The sequence below is a fragment of the Podarcis liolepis genome (genome assembly GCF_965112155.1).
Source record: "Podarcis liolepis genome assembly, chromosome: 1".
NCBI classification, from domain to species: Eukaryota; Metazoa; Chordata; class Lepidosauria; order Squamata; family Lacertidae; genus Podarcis; species Podarcis liolepis.
In genome coordinates, this window is record NC_139554.1 from 13,483,705 (window position 1) to 13,506,341 (window position 22,637).

At 52.8% G+C, this 22,637-nt stretch overlaps 1 protein-coding gene across 2 annotated transcripts in view; it reads left to right on the forward strand.

The window, feature by feature from the left end:
- The window catches only part of LOC310685746 (uncharacterized protein), a 57,373-nt gene that overhangs the window by 28,689 nt on the left and 6,047 nt on the right, over window positions 1-22,637 (forward strand). The window contains exon 1 of one of the 2 annotated variants that reach the window (XR_014515529.1): window positions 22,207-22,611. The exons of the other annotated variant lie outside the window; for it this stretch is intronic. The gene's annotated coding sequence lies outside the window, so the exon portion shown is untranslated. Of the gene's footprint in view, window positions 1-22,206; window positions 22,612-22,637 lie in introns of those variants that run through there. 2 annotated transcript variants of the gene reach the window in all.

A 22,637-nucleotide genomic window follows, 5' to 3' on the forward strand; every position in this document is an offset into this window, starting at 1 on the left:
GGGTCATCAGCTGCAGCAGAAACATCCTTTGGCTCCTGCCAGCACTAACTGCCTCCCATGCTCAGGCATCTCACACAAATATGCCACCTTTACATACTTCAGAGTCTAGGGTGCAGAAACCAATTGGGAGGTGACTTAAATGCATACACTATTTTCTTGGGATGGTTCCAGATTTACAAAAGCCGTTCCGGTTTCTCATTTGATACTGGAATATCCTGCTTCTTCAGAGAAATTCTGGAGGGAATGTTGATAGGTCCCTATTATCATTGGAGAGATGTTGGAGGGAATGGAGGGAGGCTTCCCCTGGGGCTTTTTTTCTGGCCGGAACTCACCGGAACTCATTTCCGGACCCTTTCCGAGAACGAGGGAGGTTTCATGCTGCATCCCAGCACCTATTTTTTCTAGAAGAATACCACTGGATGTCTCTTTTTTCATCAGAGAAGGTAAGTGGGAGGTAAGTGAATGCAACCAAACACTGGTGAGGGCTCATCATTGAGCTGACCTGGTGGTAGTGAAGGCTGCATTGAAGGCATGCTTTGCTGCCTCCATTGAGTCCCCACAGCTGTCTTACAACAGCCCAAACCCCGAGTTTAAGCAAAATTGACCGGAATCATAAGACCTGGTATGACCCATCATAGGGCTTAATTGGTAGAACTTTCCAGATAATGAGCACTTGCCTCTCCCATCACCCGACTTTCATTAGTCTTAACCTTGAAGGCCTAAGAAGGGACACCTGTGCTCAGCTTCAGTATTCAAGAATCCCAGCAGTTTCTTATACAGGCTTAACAAATCAGGCCCCAAAGATCTATTTCCCCACACTGTGGGAGGCCAAACTTTGGCGTCTCCAAATGGATCTTCTCAGTTACGCACCTTCTCAATTTTGCGCCCCCTCAACTTGGCACCCTGTGCAGGGGATCTGCCCAACACCACCCTAAATCTGGTGCTGAGAAGGGGTGCACTTTGCTGTCCCCCCACCAGTAAGCCAAACATCTTAGGTCAAAGTGTTTAGTACGCCAACTCCTTTCATTGGTTTTGTGCTGGTCCCGTGGGTTACCCGAGAGGCAAGGTCCAAGTCTGGTCCATGGTCAAAGGTGCAACAAGGAGGCAGTCCGTAGAAGGTGAAGCTGGGTGCAGGGCAGGGAGTCAGGTGAAGTCAGGGACAGGCATGCAAGCAGGGAGCCAGGGCGGGTCAGGAGCTCAGGCAGGAAAGCAGGACAGGGTTCAGGCAGGAACTAGCAACCAACAATGTTGCTTACGCAACTTAGGACTGGGGCTGGCCAGCTTTTATCTGCCCCGAGCCATAGGGTGGCCCCGATCCTCTGGTGACTCGCCTCTCCTGGCCTGGAGGCAAGCACTCCTCCTGCGGGGAACTTAGTTCTCTCTGCCTCTCTGCCCTGAGCCTCTGCAGCTAATGAGAGGCTGGAGGGTTACCGGACCCAGAGGCAACCTCAGCTTCCCCTGACGGGGCTGAGAGTGGAGCACCTGCAGGCAATGGGTCCTCCATCACCTCAGGAGCCAGAGCAGACTTAGCTGGTGCCTGCACCTGAGGATCCAGCACAGGTGAGGACCCTTCAGGCTCATGCCCCAGCCTCATGCTTCTGGAGGCAGGGAATCCTGTGCAGGCTGGGATCCCACAGGTTCAGCATCCGAGTCTGAATCCCAGGCCATCACAGTTTTTCAGGGCAAGGAACAGAAAGGGGAGTGAGCGTGTTCTGGCTGTTCTCAAAGCGAGGGAATACCACTGCCTCTCTGTGGTGTGTAGCCAGGGTAGCTGACCTAACACATTCAGATGGCCATTTCCCAACGTGGGAAAGCCTGTGAGGAGTTTCCTCTGCTGTCTAAGGAGACGCTTCTGCCCCGAGGAAGAATTTCCGCCATCTGAGAGATTAGTATTACGGAGAGGAAGTGGCGTGGGCATTCAGGTGGGCTGGGCAGCGTCAGGGGCCAAGGCTGGTGGAATTTCCTGGTCCCTCCCCCAAGCAAGGTTTGGGTGAGGCAGAGCCACTGCCTCATGGCAAAATGGGATGGGGCCTGGGACACATGCAGACTCCCCTGCTAGGCTGCCCACTGCCAGCCCAGCGGCGCTGCCTGGCTGCCAGGAGGGCCAAGGGGCGGGAGTACAGCTGGGAGCAGCTGCCACCCAGTGCACCCTCTTTCCTGCCCTGCCTGGGCTACAGTCAGGGAGCGCTGGCTGGACAGGGCACCCGTCGGAGGGTATCGGCAGCTGATTTTGCACCCCCCCACACACACCTGTGCCCCTGTGCGCACCACCTCACCACCCCCTAGCTACTTCCCTTCTCCCCATATGAACAGACCTGGACCCAGCAATCATCAACTGAGGCATGAGCCTCTTCCACAAAAGGACTGGAGGGTAGCAACATGTCCGTGGGTCTTTTTTATGGTAGCTGCACAATTGTGGGTGCTCTCCCCATGGCTCCAATGGGAGCTTACAGAAGAGACAGAGACAATGACGACTTCAAAAAAGACTGGGAATCTTTTATGCTATACTATATGTGAAGGAAGGACGCGGGTGGCACTGTGGGTTAAACCACAGAGCCTAGGACTTGCCGATCAGAAGGTCGGCGGTTCGAATCCCCGCGACGGGGTGAGCTCCCGTTGCTTGGTCCCTGCTCCTGCCAACCTAGCAGTTCAAAAGCACGTCAAAGTGCAAGTAGATAAATAGGTACCGCTCCGGCAGGAAGGTAAATGGCATTTCTGTGTGCTGCTCTGGTTTGCCAGAAGCGGCTTAGTCATGCTGGCCACATGACCCAGAAGCTGTATGCCAGCTCCCTCGGCCAATAAAGTGAGATGAGTGCCGCAACCCCAGAGTTGGCCATGACTGGACCTAATGGTCAGGGGTCCCCTTACCTTTATATGTGAAGAAATATTGTAAAGAAACAGACTCACTAGCAGGATTTGAGCAATCACAACTAAAAAAAAAAAAGAAGATAAAGAATAAGGTTTTAAAATATTTAATAAGGACAAGGACTTTTAATGCAATGACATAAAATGTTAAAAAGAAGGTGATTAGATTAAATACTATAGAGTTAGGATAAAGATTGTAAGCAGCAGTATTGTATTTATCAAAAACAGAAAGGGGATGTTGAGGGAAGTCGGGGTGGGGGTGGATGGGGGAATGGGGATCTCAGAATTTGTTTGTGTATGATTTATGTTGAATACAAAATTTATAAATCCACAGGAATCAGATGTGGTACTACAGAAACCTGTTAAAAGGACAAGAAAATACAAGAAGGAAACACCTGTCGAGAAAGACTTGTGGTTTCAGTTGTCTCTCTACTAATGTACAGAGAACAGGAAACAAGTGAAGCAAATCCTACTCTAAATACAGGATGGCAAATATGATCTAACAGACATTACTGAAACCTGGTGGAATGAGACTCATGACTGGAATGTAGAAATGGAGGGGTAAGACCTGTACAGAAGCAATAGAACAAGCAGGAAGAGAGGAGGAGTTGCACTATATGTAAAGGATGTGTATACTTGTGAAGAAATCCATGACCTGAAGCCTGGAAGGTGTATTGAGAGTATATGGATGAAAACTGGAGGAGAGAAAACAGTGACTTTCCTGTGGATGTCTGCAAGAGACCACCAAGCCAAACTGGAGGCGTGGGTGATGCCTTCCTACAGCAGATCACCAAAGATTCTAAAAGGAGATACAGTGGTACCTTGGGTTACAGATGCTTCAGGCTACAGACACTTCAGGTTACAGACTCCACTAACCCAGAAATAGTACCTCGAGTTTAGAACTTTACTTCAGGATGAGAACAGAAATCGTGCGGCGGTGGTGCGGCGGCAGCGGGAGGCCCCATTAGCTGAAGAATGGTTTCCGGTTAAGAATGAACCTCTGGAACGAATTAAGTTCTTACCCCAAGGTACCACTGTATACAGTATAGTAGCCATGGGAGACTTCAACTAGAGCCTCACTGACAATTTCATTTCCCAGAAGCTGAAAGCAGCAGCAGCAGCAAGGGAATCGTCTCTCTTGGACCTGGTCCTCACCAACACAGAGGAACTGATTGATGAGTTGGAAGCACCAAGAGACTTGGGAGGAAGCGATTGTGTGCTCCTGGGTTTCAAGGGAAAGCAGAGTGTAGTTGGGCATGCCCTCTAGACTTCAAGAAGGCTGATTTCAAAAAGTTTAAGGAACTACAGGGTGAGATTACGCAGTCAGAAATATTCAAAAAAGGGGAGTTTAAGATGGATGGGCATTCTTTAATGGCACAAATTTTGCTGGCACAAAGGCAGACTTTTCCAACAGGAAAGAAAGGTGGGAGGCTATAAAAAAAATCAACAATAACCCAGGTGTGACTGCATAAGGAACTAACAGAAGAACTGAGATGTTAGAAGGGCACGTCTGAGAAATGGAAAAAAGAGGAAAGCCATCAGTTTCAGGGAGATTTGCAGACGGGCCAAAGCTCTGAATGAGGTCTGGCAAGCAAGACAGGCTAAAAAAAAATGAGTGGGTTTATTGTTCCATATTTGAAGCAAGAGGAAGAACAAGCAAGCAGTAGGTCTCCCATCTGGAGAAGATGGAGAAATGCTATTGGGGGACAGAGAAAAGGCAGAACTGCTCAAACCTACTTTGACTTCAACCAAAAAGAAAGCAGAAAGCAGAAAGCAGAGTGTCATCAGATATACACTGGACTTTAAGAAGGCTGATTTCAAAAAGCTGAAGGAACTATTGGATGAGATTTAATGGTCAGAACTACTCAAAGAGAAGGGTGTCCAAGGTGGATGGAAGTCTCTTAAAGGTAAAATGTTGAAGGCACAAATGCAGGCAATTACAGGCAGAATGAAAAGTGGCAGGCCTCCAGAGAAACCCATGTGGCTGCATAGGCAAGGAGAAGAAGAAGTTTGGATTTGATATCCCACTTTATCACTGCCCTAAGGAGTCTCAAAGCGGCTAACATTCTCCTTTCCCTTCCCCACAACAAACACTCTGTGAGGTGAGTGAGGCTGAGAGACTTCAGAGAAGTGCGACTAGCCCAAGGTCACCCAGCAGCTGCATGTGGAGGAGCGGAGACGCGAACCCGGTTCACCAGATTACGAGTCCACTGCTCTTAACCACTACACCACTAAACCATACTGTAAGTAGGTTACAGATGAGCTGAGATGTAAGAAGGGCATAAATGAGAAATGGAAGAAAGGGGAAATCGTGAAGGAAGAGGATACACGAGTAGCAACAGTTGCAGGGAGAAGGTCAGGCGTTCCAAAGCTCAGAGAGAGTTCATACTTGCAAGAAATGAAAAAAATAAAGCTTTCTTTGCCTATGTTCAAAGTAAGAGGAAAAACAAACAAGTAGAAGCTCATCTGCATGGAGAAGATGGAAAAAGCTGTTGGGTGACAGAAAGAAGACAGAACTATTCAACACCTACTTTGCCTCTGTCTTCACCCAAAAGGGAAGCAGTGCCCAACCCAGGAATAACAGATTAACTATGTAAATGCCATTTGCGAGGGCATTTTGAGGAGACCAAGACATATGAACAGCAAGGCAGCTCCTGCAATGCCCTGCAATGCCTGTGCCATAATGGTCTTCTTTCCTGAGAATGTGTCACACTACACTGCAGTAAGTGCAAGCTGGTTGCCTTGCTGGAAGAGAAGGTCCAGCAAGTTGAAGCCCGACTACTGAACAAGACGAGGAATATCTCGTTAGAAAAGAGTGAAGCCTCCTGCAACAGCAACTGAAGTGGAGTGCCCCAAGGGAGAAAGAAGATTACCCATTGCAGGAAACGAACCGCTGGAAGGAGGAGACGCACAGAAGGACAGTTTGGAGCTGTGGTGTGTCACTGAGCTGGCAGAGTTTGCAGAAGAATTGCTGGCACTGGCCAGAAGAGGAGGAGATGTTTGGTGGTAATAGGTGACTCCCTACTGAGAGGGACAGAGGCAGCAGTTGGTGAAGGTAACAGGGTGTCCCAGGGGGTATGCTGTCTTCCAGCTGCAAGGATTCACAATGTGACAGAGAAGTGGCCAAGTATTATAGAGACCACTGACCACAATCCCTTCTATCTGAATCATCAGGGCACAAACAATACTGCCAGGCATGGCTTCCAACATACAGCAAGGGACTATCAGACACTGCACAGGAAGCTGAAGGGTCTTGGAGAACAGACAATTTGTTTCATCACTTTCCTGTTGAAGGGTTGTGGCCCAGGAAGAGAGTGGGAAATACTGGAAATACAGCACTGGATGCACAGGTGGAGATGTCTGAAGAGGTTTTGCTTCCTGGACCATAGTCTCTGCTTCCTTGAGGAAGAGATGGATTGCACCTCACAGCCATTGACAAAAAGGTCTTAGCAAAGAGGCTCAGTAACCTGATCAGCAGAGCTTTAAACTAAATCCTGAGGATGAGGGATACAACACTACAGACAAGAGGGGGGCACCTGGTACTGGGGATAAGAGCTTCACTCATGCACAGGAATCAGATGTGGTACTACAGAAACCTGTTAAAAGGACAAGAAATTTCAAGAAGCAAACACCTGGAGAGAATGACATGTGGTTTCAGTTGTCTCTCTACTAATGTGCAGAGAAAAGGAAACAAGTGAAGCAAATACTACTCTAAATAGAGGATAGCAAATATGATCTAACAGACATTACTGAAACCTGGTGGAATGAGACTCATGACTGGAATGTAGAAATGGAAAGGTAAAACCTGTACAGAAGCAATAGACCAAGCAGGAAGAGAGGAGGAGTAGCACTATATGTGAAGAAATCCATGACCTGAAGCCTGGAAGGCGTATTGAGAGTATTTGGATGAAAACTGGAGGAGAGAGGGGAAAAACTGACTTTCCTGTGGGTGTCTGCTAAGGACCACCAAGCCAAACTTAACACCTGGGTGATGCCTTCCTACAGCAGATTACCAAAGATTACAAAAGGAGATATAGAATAGCCATGGGTGACTTCAACTACCCCTATATCTGTTGGAATTCAAACTCTTCCAAGAATGTAAAGTCCAATAGTGAGTGATGGTGGGCTATTATTCCCATGAGCTGCTTGCACCAGGAGAAAAGGAATAGCTCTTCCCATGAGAGGAGGAGGTTGCTCCCCCTATTAAGGAAGGGTGCTCTTCCCTCCATGAGAGGAGAAAAGGCTGCTCTTCCCATGAGAGGATGAGGCTGCTCGTCTCGGAAGAGAAGGAGGCAGCTCTCCCCGTGAGAGAAGGTGGGCTGTTATTCCCCTGAGTTGCCAGCACCAGGAGAAAAGGAATAGCTCTTCCCATGAGAGGAGGAGGTTGCTCCCCCTATTAAGGAAGGGGGCTCTTCCCTCCATGAGAGGAGAAAAGGCTGCTCTTCCCATGAGAGGATGAGGCTGCTCGTCTCGGAAGAGAAGGAGGCAGCTCTCCCCGTGAGAGAAGGTGGGCTGTTATTCCCTTGAGTTGCTTGCACCAGGAGAAAAGGAATAGCTCTTCCCATGAGAGGAGGAGGTTGCTCCCCCTATTAAGGAAGGGGGCTCTTCCCTCCATGACAGGAGAAAAGGCTGCTCTTCCCATGAGAGGATGAGGCTGCTCGTCTCGGAAGAGAAGGAGGCAGCTCTCCCCGTGAGAGAAGGTGGGCTGTTATTCCCATGAGTTGCCAGCACCAGGAGAAAAAGAATAGCTCTTCCCATGAGAGGAGGAGGTTGCTCCCCCTATTAAGGAAGGGGGCTCTTCTCTCCATGAGAGGAGAAAAGGCTGCTCTTCCCGTGAGTGGATGAGGCTGCTCTCATTCCCATGAGTTGATTGCACCAGAAGAAAAGGAATACCGTATTTTTCGCTCCATAAGATGCAGCAGACCATAAGGCGCACCTAGTTTGGGGAGGAGGAAAACAAGAAAAAATTATTCTGAATCCCAGAAGCCAGAACTGCAAGAGGGATCTGGCTTCTGGGATACCGTGTGGCTTTTCTGGCTTCTCTGATAACCGCACCAAGCCCCTTCAGGGCAGCGAGATGAAGGCTCACCCTGCCTGAAGAGGCTGCGCACGGCTAAGGCAGAAGCCAGGACAGGCACGTCACTGAAGGGGCACTGCGCACTTCCCCCTTGGGAATTGTGCAGCTCCTCTTCAGCAAAGCTGGAGAAGTAACAGGAGTCCCTTCTGTTCCTCTTCCGGCTTCGCATGACCGGTGCGTCATTGAAGGGGAGCTGCGCAGTTTTCTCTCTGTGCAGCGCCTCTCCGTCATAGGAGAGGCGCTGCGCAGAGAGGGAAAACTGTGCAGTGCCCCTTTAGTAAAGCTGGAGAAGGAACAGAAGGAGACCCTTCTGTTCCTCCTCCAGCTTCCAGAACCTGCGAAGCCGGAGGAGAAACAGGAGGAGTCTCTTCTGTTCCTCCTCCGGCTTCGCATGATAGGCGCATCCTTGAAGGGGTGCTGCGCATTTCTCTGTGTGCAGCGCCCCTACAGCGAAGCTGGAGAAGGAACAGAATGAGACCCTTCTGTTCCTCCTCCGGCATCGCATGACAGGTGCGTCGCTGAAGGGGCACCGCGCAGTTCTTTCTCTCTGGGCAGGGCCTCTCCTTCGCAGGAGGGACGCTGCGCAGAGAGGGAGAACGACGCAGCGCCCCTTCAGTGAAGCTGGAGAAGGAATACAAGGAGACCCTTCTATTCCTCCTCCGGCTTCCAGGACAGGTGCGTCGCCGCTAAGCCAGAGGAGGAACAGAAGGAGTCCCTTCTGTTCCTAATCTGGCTTTGCAGGACAGGCGCTGCACAGAGAGGTGGGAGCTGTGCAGCACCCCTTCAGCGAAGCGGGAGGAGGGACAGAAGGGGTTCCTCCGCCTGCTTCGCTGAAGGGGCGCTGCGCAGCTCTACCTCTCTGCTCAGCACCATTTGTTCCGTAAGACGCACTCACATTTCCTCTTATTTTTTAGGAGGAAAAAAGTGCCTCTTATGGAGCGGAAAATACGGTAGCTCTTCCCATGAGAGGAGGAGGTTGCTGTCCCTATTAAGGAAGGGAGCTCTTGCCTCCATGTGAGGAGAAAAGGCTGCTCTTCCTGTTAGAGGATGAGGCTGCTCAACTCAGAAGAGAAAGAGGCAGCTCTCCCCGTGAGTGAAGGTGGGCTGTTATTCCCCTGAGTTGCTTGCACCAGGAGAAAAGGAATAGCTCTTCCCATGAGAGGAGGAGGTTGCTCCCCCTATTAAGGAAGGGGGCTCTTCCCTCCATGAGAGGAGAAAAGGCTGCTCTTCCCGTGAGAGGATGAGGCTGCTCGACTCGGAAGAGAAGGAGGCAGCTCTCCCCGTGAGTGAAGGTGGGCTGTTATTCCCCTGAGTTGCCAGCACCAGGAGAAAAGGAATAGCTCTTCCCATGAGAGGAGGAGGTTGCTCCCCCTATTAAGGAAGGGGGCTCTTCCCTCCATGAGAGGAGAAAAGGCTGCTCTTCCCGTGAGAGGATGAGGCTGCTCGACTCGGAAGAGAAGGAGGCAGCTCTCCCCGTGAGAGAAGGTGGGCTGTTATTCCCCTGAGGTGCTTGCACCAGGAGAAAAGGAATAGCTCTTCCCATGAGAGGAGGAGGTTGCTCCCCCTATTAAGGAAGGGGGCTCTTCCCTCCATGAGAGGAGAAAAGGCTGCTCTTCCCATGAGAGGATGAGGCTGCTCGACTCGGTTGAGAAGGAGGCAGGTCTCCCCGTGAGAGAAGGTGGGCTGTTATTCCCCTGAGTTGCTTGCACCAGGAGAAAAGGAATAGCTCTTCCCATGAGAGGAGGAAGTTGCTCCCCCTATTAAGGAAGGGGGCTCTTCCCTCCATGAGAGGAGAAAAGGCTGCTCTTCCCATGAGAGGATGAGGCTGCTCGTCTCGGAAGAGAAGGAGGCAGCTCTCCCCGTGAGAGAAGGTGGGCTGTTATTCCCTTGAGTTGCTTGCACCAGGAGAAAAGGAATAGCTCTTCCCATGAGAGGAGGAGGTTGCTCCCCCTATTAAGGAAGGGGGCTCTTCCCTCCATGAGAGGAGAAAAGGCTGCCCTTCCCGTGAGTGGATGACGCTGCTCTCATTCCCATGAGTTGATTGCACCAGAAGAAATGGAATACCGTATTTTTCGCTCCATAAGACGCAGTAGACCATAAGGCGCACCTAGTTTGGGGAGGAGGAAAACAAGAAAAAATTATTCTGAATCCCAAAAGCCAGAACTGCAAGAGGGATCTGGCTTCTGGGATACCGTGTGGCTTTTCTGGCTTCTCTGATAACCGCACCAAGCCCCTTCAGGGCAGCGAGATGAAGGCTCCCCCTGCCTGAAGAGGCTGCGCACGGCTAAGGCAGAAGCCAGGACAGGCACGTCGCTGAAGGGGCACTGCGCACTTCCCCCTTGGGAAACTGTGCAGCTCCTCTTCAGCAAAGCTGGAGAAGTAACAGGAGTCCCTTCTGTTCCTCTTCCGGCTTCGCATGCCCGGTGCGTCATTGAAGGGGAGCTGCGCAGTTCTTTCTCTCTGTGCAGCGCCTCTCCTTCATAGGAGAGGCGCTGCGCAGAGAGGGAAAACTGTGCAGTGCCCCTTTAGTAAAGCTGGAGAAGGAACAGAAGGAGACCCTTCTGTTCCTCCTCCAGCTTCCAGAACCTGTGAAGCCGGAGGAGAAACAGGAGGAGTCTCTTCTGTTCCGCCTCCGGCTTCGCATGATAGGCGCATCGCTGAAGGGGTGCTGCGCATTTCTCTCTTTCTGCGCAGCGCCCCTACAGCGAAGCTGGAGAAGGAACAGAATGAGACCCTTCTGTTCCTCCTCCGGCATCGCATGACAGGTGCGTCACTGAAGGGGCACCGCGCAGTTCTTTCTCTCTGGGCAGGGCCTCTCCTTCACAGGAGAGACGCTGCGCAGAGAGGGAGAACGACGCAGCGCCCCTTCAGCGAAGCTGGAGAAGGAATACAAGGAGACCCTTCTGTTCCTCCTCTGGCTTCCAGGACAGGTGCGTCGCCGCTAAGCCAGAGGAGGAACAGAAGGAGTCCCTTCTGTTCCTAATCTGGCTTTGCAGAACAGGCGCTGCACAGAGAGGTGGGAGCTGTGCAGCACCCCTTCAGCGAAGCAGGAGGAGGGACAGAAGGGGTTCCTCCTCCTGCTTCACTGAAGGGGCACTGCGCAGCTCTACCTCTCTGCTCAGCACCATTCGTTCCGTAAGACGCACTCACATTTCCCCTTATTTTTTAGGAGGAAAAAAGTGCCTCTTATGGAGCGGAAAATACGGTAGCTCTTCCCATGAGAGGAGGAGGTTGCTCCCCCTATTAAGGAAGGGAGCTCTTGCCTCCATGAGAGGAGAAAAGGCTGCTCTTCCTGTTAGAGGATGAGGCTGCTCAACTCAGAAGAGAAAGAGGCAGCTCTCCCCGTGAGTGAAGGTGGGCTGTTATTCCCCTGAGGTGCTTGCACCAGGAGAAAAGGAATAGCTCTTCCCATGAGAGGAGGAAGTTGCTCCCCCTATTAAGGAAGGGGGCTCTTCCCTCCATGACAGGAGAAAAGGCTGCTCTTCCCATGAGAGGATGAGGCTGCTCGTCTCGGAAGAGAAGGAGGCAGCTCTCCCCGTGAGTGAAGGTGGGCTGTTATTCCCCTGAGTTGCCAGCACCAGGAGAAAAGGAATAGCTCTTCCCATGAGAGGAGGAGGTTGCTCCCCCTATTAAGGAAGGGTGCTCTTCCCTCCATGAGAGGAGAAAAGGCTGCTCTTCCCGTGAGAGGATGAGGCTGCTCGACTCGGTTGAGAAGGAGGCAGCTCTCCCCGTGAGTGAAGGTGGGCTGTTATTCCCCTGAGTTGCTTGCACCAGGAGAAAAGGAATAGCTCTTCCCATGAGAGGAGGAGGTTGCTCCCCCTATTAAGGAAGGGGGCACTTCCCTCCATGAGGAGAGAAAAGGCTGCTCTTCCCGTGAGAGGATGAGGCTGCTCGACTCGGTTGAGAAGGAGGCAGCTCTCCCCGTGAGTGAAGGTGGGCTGTTATTCCCCTGAGTTGCTTGCACCAGGAGAAAAGGAATAGCTCTTCCCATGAGAGGAGGAGGTTGCTCCCCCTATTAAGGAAGGGGGCTCTTCTCTCCATGAGAGGAGAAAAGGCTGCTCTTCCCGTGAGAGGATGAGGCTGCTCTCATTCCCATGAGTTGATTGCACCAGAAGAAATGGAATACCGTATTTTTCGCTCCATAAGACGCAGTAGACCATAAGGCGCACCTAGTTTGGGGAGGAGGAAAACAAGAAAAAATTATTCTGAATCCCAAAAGCCAGAACTGCAAGAGGGATCTGGCTTCTGGGATACCGTGTGGCTTTTCTGGCTTCTCTGATAACCGCACCAAGCCCCTTCAGGGCAGCGAGATGAAGGCTCCCCCTGCCTGAAGAGGCTGCGCACGGCTAAGGCAGAAGCCAGGACAGGCACGTCACTGAAGGGGCACTGCGCACTTCCCCCTTGGGAATTGTGCAGCTCCTCTTCAGCAAAGCTGGAGAAGTAACAGGAGTCCCTTCTGTTCCTCTTCCGGCTTCGCATGACCGGTGCGTCATTGAAGGGGAGCTGCGCAGTTTTCTCTCTGTGCAGCACCTCTCCTTCATAGGAGAGGCGCTGCGCAGAGAGGGAAAACTGTGCAGTGCCCCTTTAGTAAAGCTGGAGAAGGAACAGAAGGAGACCCTTCTGTTCCTCCTCCATCTTCCAGAACCTGCGAAGCCGGAGGAGAAACAGGAGGAGTCTCTTCTGTTCCTCCTCCGGCTTCGCATGATAGGCGCATCCTTGAAGGGGTGCTGCGCATTTCTCTCTCTCTGCGCAGCGCCCCTACAGCGAAGCTGGAGAAGGAACAGAATGAGACCCTTCTGTTCCTCCTCCGGCATCGCATGACAGGTGCGTCGCTGAAGGGGCACCGCGCAGTTCTTTCTCTCTGGGCAGGGCCTCTCCTTCACAGGAGAGACGCTGCGCAGAGAGGGAGAACGACGCAACGCCACTTCAGCGAAGCTGGAGAAGGAATACAAGGAGACCCTTCTATTCCTCCTCCGGCTTCCAGGACAGGTGCGTCGCCGCTAAGCCAGAGGAGGAACAGAAGGAGTCCCTTCTGTTCCTAATCTGGCTTTGCAGAACAGGCGCTGCACAGAGAGGTGGGAGCTGTGCAGCACCCCTTCAGCGAAGCAGGAGGAGGGACAGAAGGGGTTCCTCCGCCTGCTTCGCTGAAGGGGCGCTGCGCAGCTCTACCTCTCTGCTCAGCACCATTTGTTCCGTAAGACGCACTCACATTTCCCATTATTTTTTAGGAGGAAAAAAGTGCCTCTTATGGAGCGGAAAATACGGTAGCTCTTCCCATGAGAGGAGGAGGTTGCTGTCCCTATTAAGGAAGGGAGCTCTTGCCTCCATGAGAGGAGAAAAGGCTGCTCTTCCTGTTAGAGGATGAGGCTGCTCAACTCAGAAGAGAAAGAGACAGCTCTCCCCGTGAGTGAAGGTGGGCTGTTATTCCCCTGAGGTGCTTGCACCAGGAGAAAAGGAATAGCTCTTCCCATGAGAGGAGGAGGTTGCTCCCCCTATTAAGGAAGGGTGCTCTTCCCTCCATGAGAGGAGAAAAGGCTGCTCTTCCCGTGAGAGGATGAGGCTGCTCGACTCGGTTGAGAAGGAGGCAGCTCTCCCCGTGAGTGAAGGTGGGCTGTTATTCCCCTGAGTTGCTTGCACCAGGAGAAAAGGAATAGCTCTTCCCATGAGAGGAGGAGGTTGCTCCCCCTATTAAGGAAGGGGGCTCCTCCCTCCATGAGAGGAGAAAAGGCTGCTCTTCCCATGAGAGGATGAGGCTGCTCGACTCGGTTGAGAAGGAGGCAGCTCTCCCCGTGAGTGAAGGTGGGCTGTTATTTCCATGAGTTGCTTGTACCAGGAGAAAAGGAATGCCGTATTTTTCACTTCAAAGGACACACCAGACCATAAGGCGCAGGTAGTTTTGGGAGGAGGAAAACAAGAAAAAATTATTCTGAATCCCAGAAGCCAGAAGAGCAAGAGGGATCTGGCTTCAGGGATACCGTGTGGCTGTTCTGGCTTCTGGGATGACCGCACCAAGCCTCTTCAGGGCAGCGGGATGAAGGTTCCCTCTGCCCGAAGAGGCTGCGCACAGTTAAGGCAGAAGCCAGGACAGGCACATTGCTGAAGGGGCGCTGTGCAGTTCTCCCTCGGAAAACTGTGCAGCTACTCTTCAGCGAAGCTGGAGAAGGAACAGAAGGAGTCCCTGCTGTTCCTCTTCCGGCTTTGCATGACAGGTGTGTCGCTGAAGTGGCGATGCACAGTTTTCTCTCTGTGCAACGCCTCTCCTTCACAGAAGAGGTGCTGCACAGAGAGGGAGAACTGCGCAGCGCCCCTTCAGCGAAGCTGGAAAAGGAACAGAAGGAGAACCTTCTTTTCCTCCTTCAGCTTCCAGGACGCCGCGAAGCCAGAGGAGGAACAGAAGTAGTCCCTTCTCTTCCTCCTCCGGCTTCACATGACAGGCACGTCCCTGAAGGGGTGCGGCGCAGTTCTCTCTCTCTGGGCAGCGCCTCTCCTTCACAGGAGAGGCGCTGCGCAGAGAGGGAGTACTGCGCAGCAATCCTTCAGCGATGCTGGATAAGGAATAGAAGGAAACCCTTCTCTTCCGCCTCCGGCTTCCAGGACAGGGGCGCCGCTGCGAAACCAGATAAGGAACAGAAGTTGTCCCTTCTGTTCCTCCTCCGGCTTCGCAATACAGGCGCTTAACAGAGAGGGAGAGCTGCGCAGCGCCCCTTCAGCGAAGCTCGAAAAGGAACAGAAGGAGAACCTTCTTTTCCTCCTTCAGCTTCCAGGACGCCACAAAGCCAGAGGAGGAACAGAAGTAGTCCCTTCTCTTCCTCCTCCGGCTTCACATGACAGGCACGTCCTGAAGGGGTGCGGCGCAGTTCTCTCTCTCTGGGTAGCGCCTCTCCTTCACAGGAGAGGCGCTGCCCAGAGAGGGAGTACTGCGCAGCAATCCTTCAGCGAAGCTGGATAAGGAACAGAAGGAAACCCTTCTCTTCCGCCTCCGGCTTCCAGGACAGGGGCGCCGCCGCGAAACCAGATGAGGAACAGAAGGAGTCCCTTCTGTTCCTCCTCCGGCTTCGCAGGACAGGCGCTGAACAGAGAGGGAGAGCTGCGCAGCGCCCCTTCAGTGAAGCGGGAGGGGGAACAGAAGGGGCTCCGTTCCTCCTCCCGCTTCGCTGAAGGAGCACTGCGCAGCTCTACCTCTCTGCGCAGCGCCATTCGTTCCATAAGACGCACTCACATTTCCCCTTATTTTTAAGGAGGAAAAAAGTGTGTCTTATGGAGCGAAAAATACGGCAGCTCTCCCTGTGAGTGAAGGTGGGATGTTATTCCCTTGAGTTGCTTTCCCCAGGAGAAAAGGAATAGCTCTTCCCATGAGAGGAGGAGGTTGCTCCCCCTATTAAGGAAGGGGGCTCTTCCCTCCATGAGAGGAGAAAAGGCTGCCCTTCCCGTGAGAGGATGAGGCTGCTCGACTCGGTTGAGAAGGAGGCAGCTCTCCCCGTGAGTGAAGGTGGGCTGTTATTCCCCTGAGTTGCTAGCACCAGGAGAAAAGGAATAGCTCTTCCCATGAGAGGAGGAGGTTGCTCCCCCTATTAAGGAAGGGTGCTCTTCCCTCCATGAGAGGAGAAAAGGCTGCTCTTCCCGTGAGTGGATGAGGCTGCTCGACTCGGTTGAGAAGGAGGCAGCTCTCCCCGTGAGTGAAGGTGGGCTGTTATTCCCCTGAGTTGCTTGCACCAGGAGAAAGGGAATACCGTATTTTTCGCTCCATAAGACGCAGCAGACCATAAGGCGCACCTAGTTTTGGGAGGAGGAAAACAAGAAAAAATCTGAATCCCAGAAGCCAGAAGAGCAAGAGGGATCTGGCTTCTGGGATACCGTGCGGCTGTTCTGGCTTCTGGGATAACCATGCCAAGCCCCTTCAGGGCAGCAAGATGAAGGCTCCCCCTGCCTGAAGAGGCTGTGCATGGCTAAGGCAGAACCCAGTACAGGCGCCTCGCTGAAGGGGCACTGCGCACTTCTCTCTCTCCGCGCAGCGCCTCTCCTTCACAAGGGAGGCGCTGCGCAGAGACGGAGAACTGCGCAGCTCCCCTTCAGCGAAGCTGGAGAAGGAACAGGAGTCACTTCTGTTCCTCCTCCAGCTTCGCATAACAGGTGCATCGCTGAAGGGACGCTGTGCAGTTCTCTCTCTCCGCACAGCAGCTCTCCTTCATAGGGGAGGCGCTGCGCAGAGAGGGAGAACTGCGCAGTGCCCCGTCAGTGAAGCCGGAGAAGGAACAGAAGGATACCCTTCTGTTTCTCCTCCGGCTTCCGGTACAGGTGCGTCGCCGCAAAGCCAGATGAGGAACAGAAGGAGTCCCTTCTGTTCCTCCTCCAGCTTTGCAGGACAGGCGCTGCGCAGAGAAGGAGAGCTGCACAGCACCCCTTCAGCGAAGCGGAAGGAGGAAGAAAAGGAGCTCCGTTCCTCCTCCCACTTCACTTAAGAGTGCTGCACAGCTCTACCTGTCTGCGCAGCGCCATTTGCTCCATAAGATGCCCTCACATTTCCCCTATTTTTTAGGAGGAAAAAAGTGCCTCTTATGGAGCGAAAAATACGGTGCCTCTTCCCATGAGAGGAGGAGGTTGCTCCCCCTATTAGGGAAGGGTGCTCTTCCCTTCATGGGAGGAGTAAAGGCTGCTCTTCCCGTGAGTGGAAGAGATGGAGGCAGCTCTCCCCATGAGTGAAGATGGGCTGTTATTCCCATGAGTTGCTTGCACCAGGAGAAAAGGAATAGCTCTTCCCATGAGAGGAGGAGGTTGCTCCCCCTATTAAGGAAGGGGGCTCTTCCCTCCATGAGAGGAGAAAAGGCTGCTCTTCCCATGAGAGGATGAAGCTGCTCGTCTCGGAAGAGAAGGAGGCAGCTCTCCCCGTGAGTGAAGGTGGGCTGTTATTCCCCTGAGTTGCTTGCACCAGGAGAAAAGGAATAGCTCTTCCCATGAGAGGAGGAGGTTGCTCCCCCTATTAAGGAAGGGGGCTCTTCCCTCCATGAGAGGAGAAAAGGCTGCTCTTCCCATGAGAGGATGAGGCTGCTCGTCTCGGAAGAGAAGGAGGCAGCTCTCCCCGTGAGTGAAGGTGGGCTGTTATTCCCATGAGTTGCCAGCACCAGGAGAAAAGGATTAGCTCTTCCCATGAGAGGAGGAGGTTGCTCCCCCTATTAAGGAAGGGGGCTCTTCCGTCCATAAGAGGAGAAAAGGCTGCTCTCCCCGTGAGAGGAAGCTGACCGCCACACAAAGCACCGCCACCTGCCGCACCCCTGCCTCACACCGTGTATCTAGGCCTCAGCTCTGGGCCCCAAGGAACCCAGAATGGCAATGATCAGCAGCTTTTCACCATTCAACCCAGCATCACGAGACTGGGAAACGTACGTCTCCAGTTTCACCTTCCTCCTAGAAGCCAAACGGGGTCACCAACGACGCCAAGAAGAGGGTGATATTCTTCAGCGTCTGCGGAGACGAGACGTTCAAAATCGCACGGGCTCTCCTTGCACTTGAAGACTTCACTACTGTTCCTTACAAAACAATAATGGAACGGCTGAAGGGGCACTTCTCGCTGCAGCCCTCAGTGGTGGCTTGTCAAAATGCCCCTGGGGAAACCATAACTGGGTATGTGACCTACCTCCGCCAAGCCGCCTGGTTCTGCAACTTCTCAGAATTGGAGAACATGCTTCGTGACCGCCTCATTGTTGGTCTGAAAGATGAGAAGCTGCAACGATGCCTCTACACCAAGAAGGACCGAACGTTCCAGGTCGCTCTGGAGAAGGACTTGGCAACTGAAGCTGCCAAGAGTTTGACACAAGAGGCATGGGCGAACCTGCCGTCCCAACTGAGGGTCCACCACAAAGACCTCACCGACAACTCAGGATCCGACAAGGAGGTGCACTCATGCAGCGCACAGACCACAGCTGCCTCGACGAGAAGGAGGGAAGTGCGCAAGCTGCGGGGAGAGTCACGAGAGGAGAACCTGCCATTTCCGCAATGCAGAGTGTTGGCAGTGTGGAAAATCCGAACACATTGCCCGGGTGTGTCAGGCTTGGCCCACCCGATGCCAGACATCAGATGACTGATCCAAGAGCCCCAGGTCCTGGGGCTCAACGCACCAAGGCAACTCGATGGAGATCACAGACTGCCAGGTATATCAGTTGCCCCACCCCAACATAGAAAAAAATTATGTAGTGGTACAGATAGAGGGGGGCCCATGCCGCATGGAGCTTGGCACGGGTTCAACTCTATCCATAATCTCGGCAAGGGCCTTAAGGAAACTGTGCCCTAGTAGGGGTCCCAAACTCAGGCTGGCCCCATTCACTCTCTGGGACTTCCAGAAATGTAAGGTCCCCACAATAGGGGTGGGGACCTTCAGGGTGCAATATCAAGGGTGGACGCTGCAACTGGACTTGCTTGTGATCAAGGGCCCCTACGTTAGCTTACTGGGATTGGCATGGTTTGGACCACTGGGGCTAGCCATCACGGGGGTGAACCGCACTAGCTTACAAGTGGATGTGGATGTCATATGCAAGGCATTTTGGGGGATTTTCGATGACCTGTCAGACTCAAGGCCCGCCGGATCCTGTTCGCCCTGAAACCCCGTATATATGAGGAACTGGACCGGCTCGTGGAGCAAGGAGTGCTGGATCCTGTGCCTAATGCCCCCTGGGAAACCCCGATCGTCACACCCGTCAAGCCTAATGGTTCGGTCCGCATCTGCGCAGACTACAAATGTACCATAAACAAGGCCCTCGCGGCCCACACATACCCAGTGCCTGTGGTCAGCCATGTCCTTGCCACCCTGGCTGGGTCAAATTTTTTTGGCAAGCTGGACTTTGCCCAAGCCTATCAACAGTTGCCAGTGGATGAGGCCACAGCAGAGGCACAGACGATTGTGATGCATAGAGGAGCGTTCAAGGTAAAGCGGCTGCAATTCGGTGTCAGCATGGCACCAGGCATATTCCAGAGTCTAATGGACTCTCTCCTGGCACCCCCTTCTTCCATGATGTATTGATTGCCGGGCCTATGCCAGAGGAGTTTGAGGACTGCCTCTGCACCGTTCTGCACCGTTTCCAGATGGCGGGTCTCAAGGTGAAGCGGGAAAAGTGTCTACTGGGTGTGCCTCAGGTGGACTTTCTGAGATTTATGGTGGACGCAGAAGGGGTCAACCTGACTGGGGTCAAGGTACGGGCCATTTGTGACGCCCCAGAGCCCAAGGGCAAGACTCAACTTCAGGCCTTCTTGGGACTATTGAACTTTTACCATGCCTTCCTTCCCCATAAGGCGGCGGTAGCGGAGCCCCTACACAGACTCCTGGACAAGTGGGCTCCTTGGGCACTGCCAGGAGGCCGCAGTCCAGGCAGTCAAGGACTTGCTCGTCTCAAACTCAGTCTTGGCACACTTTGACAAGAGGCTGCCGGTGGTGCTAGCATGTGACGCCTCGCCCTACGGCATCGGCGCTGTCCTGGGACACCAACTCCCAGATGCAAGAGAGGTGCCGGTGGAATACTTTTCCCAGACACTCGCCGCAGCCGAGCGGAACTACTCGCAAATCAACAAGGAGGGTCTGGCAATCGTGAAGGGAGTAAAAAAAATTCCATGATTTCTTGTATGGGTGGCCCTTTACCGTGATGACTGACCACAAGCCGTTGCTTGGTTTGTTTGCCGCTGAAAAGCAGACCCCCCCAAGTGCTGTCTCCTCGCATCCTCAGGTGGTCAATTTTCCTTGCCGGCTACCAGTATGCACTGATTCACTGCCCTGGGAAGGAGATGGGCCATGCGGACACCCTCAGCAGGCTATTACTACTTGCACTCGCGCAAGAGGTTATGATCCTGGAGCTGCTCCCCGACCGCCCCATTCAGGCACAAGAAGTTGCACACCATTCCAAGAAAGATAGGGTCATCTCTCTGGTCCTGGACTGGATGTGGTGAGGATGGCCCAACAGCAGCCCTGGGCCAGAATTCGCAGGCTACACAACCCGTAAACATGAACTGTCGGGCCACAAAGGGTACCTGTTATGGGGAAGTCATTCCCCAGCCCCTCCGCAAAAGGGTTCTTACAGCCCTATATGAGACACATCCGGGGTAGTGAGAATGAAGGCCCTCGCCAGGCATTATGTGTGGTGGCTGGGGATTGACAGAGAGATACAGGCCTGGGTCAAACACTGCCAGGCCTGCCAAGAATCCCGCCCAGATCCCCCAAGGGCCCCATTCCAATCCTGGGAGCCCGCCCGAGCACCATGGTCATGCCTGCACGTGGACTTTGTTGGCCCCTTTCAGGGGAAAACATTCTTCATAGTGGTGGACTCCTACACCAAATTGCTGGAAGTCACACTAGTACCGTCCACTTCTACGTCCGCAGCCATCCAGGTACTACGCAGGCTGTTTGCAACCCACAGACTCCGTGACACTCATCTCAGACAACGGAACCACATTTATGTCAGGAGAATTCCAGACCTTCACAGCGCAGAACACCATCCACCATGTCTGCTCTGCACCATTCCACCCTGCCACCAATGGCCAAGCAGAGTGCATGGTGTGAACCACCAAGGACACCCTCCGCTACATGACGCAAGGGAATTGGGCGTACTGCCTTGCCACATTCCTTCTAGCACAGCACAGCACCCCCAGCTCAACGACTGGCCGGAACCCCACTGAACTACTAATGGGCCGGCACCTCACAATCAGACTGGACCACCTTCACCCCGACAGAGCTCAGGATGAGGCAGTGGTGGGGGAAGGCAGGAACCCCCGGACCTTCATGGCCCAGCACCCAGTGTACGCAAAGAATTTTGGGGCAGGCCCTGCATGGGTACCCGCCACAGTCACCAGGGTCACGGGCCCCGTGTCGTACAAGGTGCTAACGGATGGGGGGCAATGCTGGCGCTGCCACTGCAACCAGCTATGGCGATGATTCCCGGGGGAAAACAAGGAGGAGGACAGGTCAGAGGAGTCCCAACGGAACAGTAGGGCAGTGAGGCCTGTAGAGCAGGAGGGGCCAGCAGGGGAGGCAGAATCAGTAAATACAGAGACGACCCGTGAGGCCAAAATGGCGCCGAAACCAGAGCCACGACTGAGTGAGCTGGTTGCGCCAGACCAAACGGCCCCATCACAGCCAGCATCCTCAGAACGAGCGAGAACCCAAACCCCTGACCAGAGAACACCCAGGCCTCAACGCATACGTAGGCGGCCGGCGTACCTTGAGGACTATGAATGCAACCTCCCGGGCAGGACTGGAACTTAAAGGTGTTATGTACTGAGTTGAATAGGATTGAATTATGTTGAATAGTTGAATTATGTACTGAGTTGAATAGGATCCAAAATACAGCAGTCTGGTTGGTCCTAGAACAATAGCATTCAGAATGCAGCAGTCTGATTGGTCTGCAGGAGCCACCCAATCCAGCTTCAGGTGGAAGTGAATCTGCAACCTGATTGGCCTACAGGAGAATCCCAGAATTAGCCAGTCACATGGGGCCCATTGTGTAAATAAAGTATATAAAGCAAAAGTTTTGGGGAAACTTTCTCGCTACTAGGAGCTGAATAAAGAGCATGAAATCCACACTCGACTCTGAGTATATTTCAGGAGAAAAGGCTGCTCTTCCCATGAGAGGATGAGGCTGCTCAACTCAGAAGAGAAGGAGGCAGCTCTCCCCATGAGAGAAGGGTGGGCTGTTATTCCCATGAGTTGCTTGCACCAGGAGAAAAAGAATAGCTCTTCCCATGAGAGGAGGAGGTTGCTCCCCCTATTAAGGAAGGGGGCTCTTCCCTCCATGAGAGGAGAAAAGGCTGCTCTTCCCGTGAGTGGATGAGGCTGCTCGTCTCAGAAGAGAAGGAGGCAGCTCTCCCCATGAGTGAAGGTGGGCTGTTATTCCCATGAGTTGCTAGCACCAGGAGAAAAGGAATAGCTCTTCCCATGAGAGGAGGAGGTTGCTCCCCCTATTAAGGAAGGGAGCTCTTGCCTCCATGAGAGGAGAAAAGGCTGCTCTTCCTGTTAGAGGATGAGGCTGCTCAACTCAGAAGAGAAAGAGACAGCTCTCCCCGTGAGTGAAGGTGGGCTGTTATTCCCATGAGGTGCTTGCACCAGGAGAAAAGGAATAGCTCTTCCCATGAGAGGAGGAGGTTGCTCCCCCTATTAAGGAAGGGAGCTCTTGCCTCCATGAGAGGAGAAAAGGCTGCTCTTCCTGTTAGAGGATGAGGCTGCTCAACTCAGAAGAGAAAGAGACAGCTCTCCCCGTGAGTGAAGGTGGGCTGTTATTCCCATGAGCTGCTTGCACCAGGAGAAAAGGAATAGCTCTTCCCATGAGAGGAGGAAGTTGCTCCCCCTATTAAGGAAGGGGGCTCTTCCCTCCATGAGAGGAGAAAAGGCTGCTTTTAGTCAAAGTGTTGTTCGATATCTATTTCGCTTTTTGCTTTGAATATATAACTCCTATTCCTCTCAAAAGAGTCCCCCCTACTCCCATCATTTTCAAATTTTCTTTCAAAAGCTTTTTACGCGTCAATTCCTGGTCTCATTCCTGGTCTCCAAATATTCAATTATGTCCACTATACTTTCAATTGTCAACCAGGAATAAAACCTGCTTGATCTTTATGGATTAGCTCATTTAAGATACTTTTTAATCTATTGGTCAAAATATCAGCAAACAACTTGTAATTATTCTTCAGTAATGAAATCGGTCTATAATTCTTTACATTCAAGGAA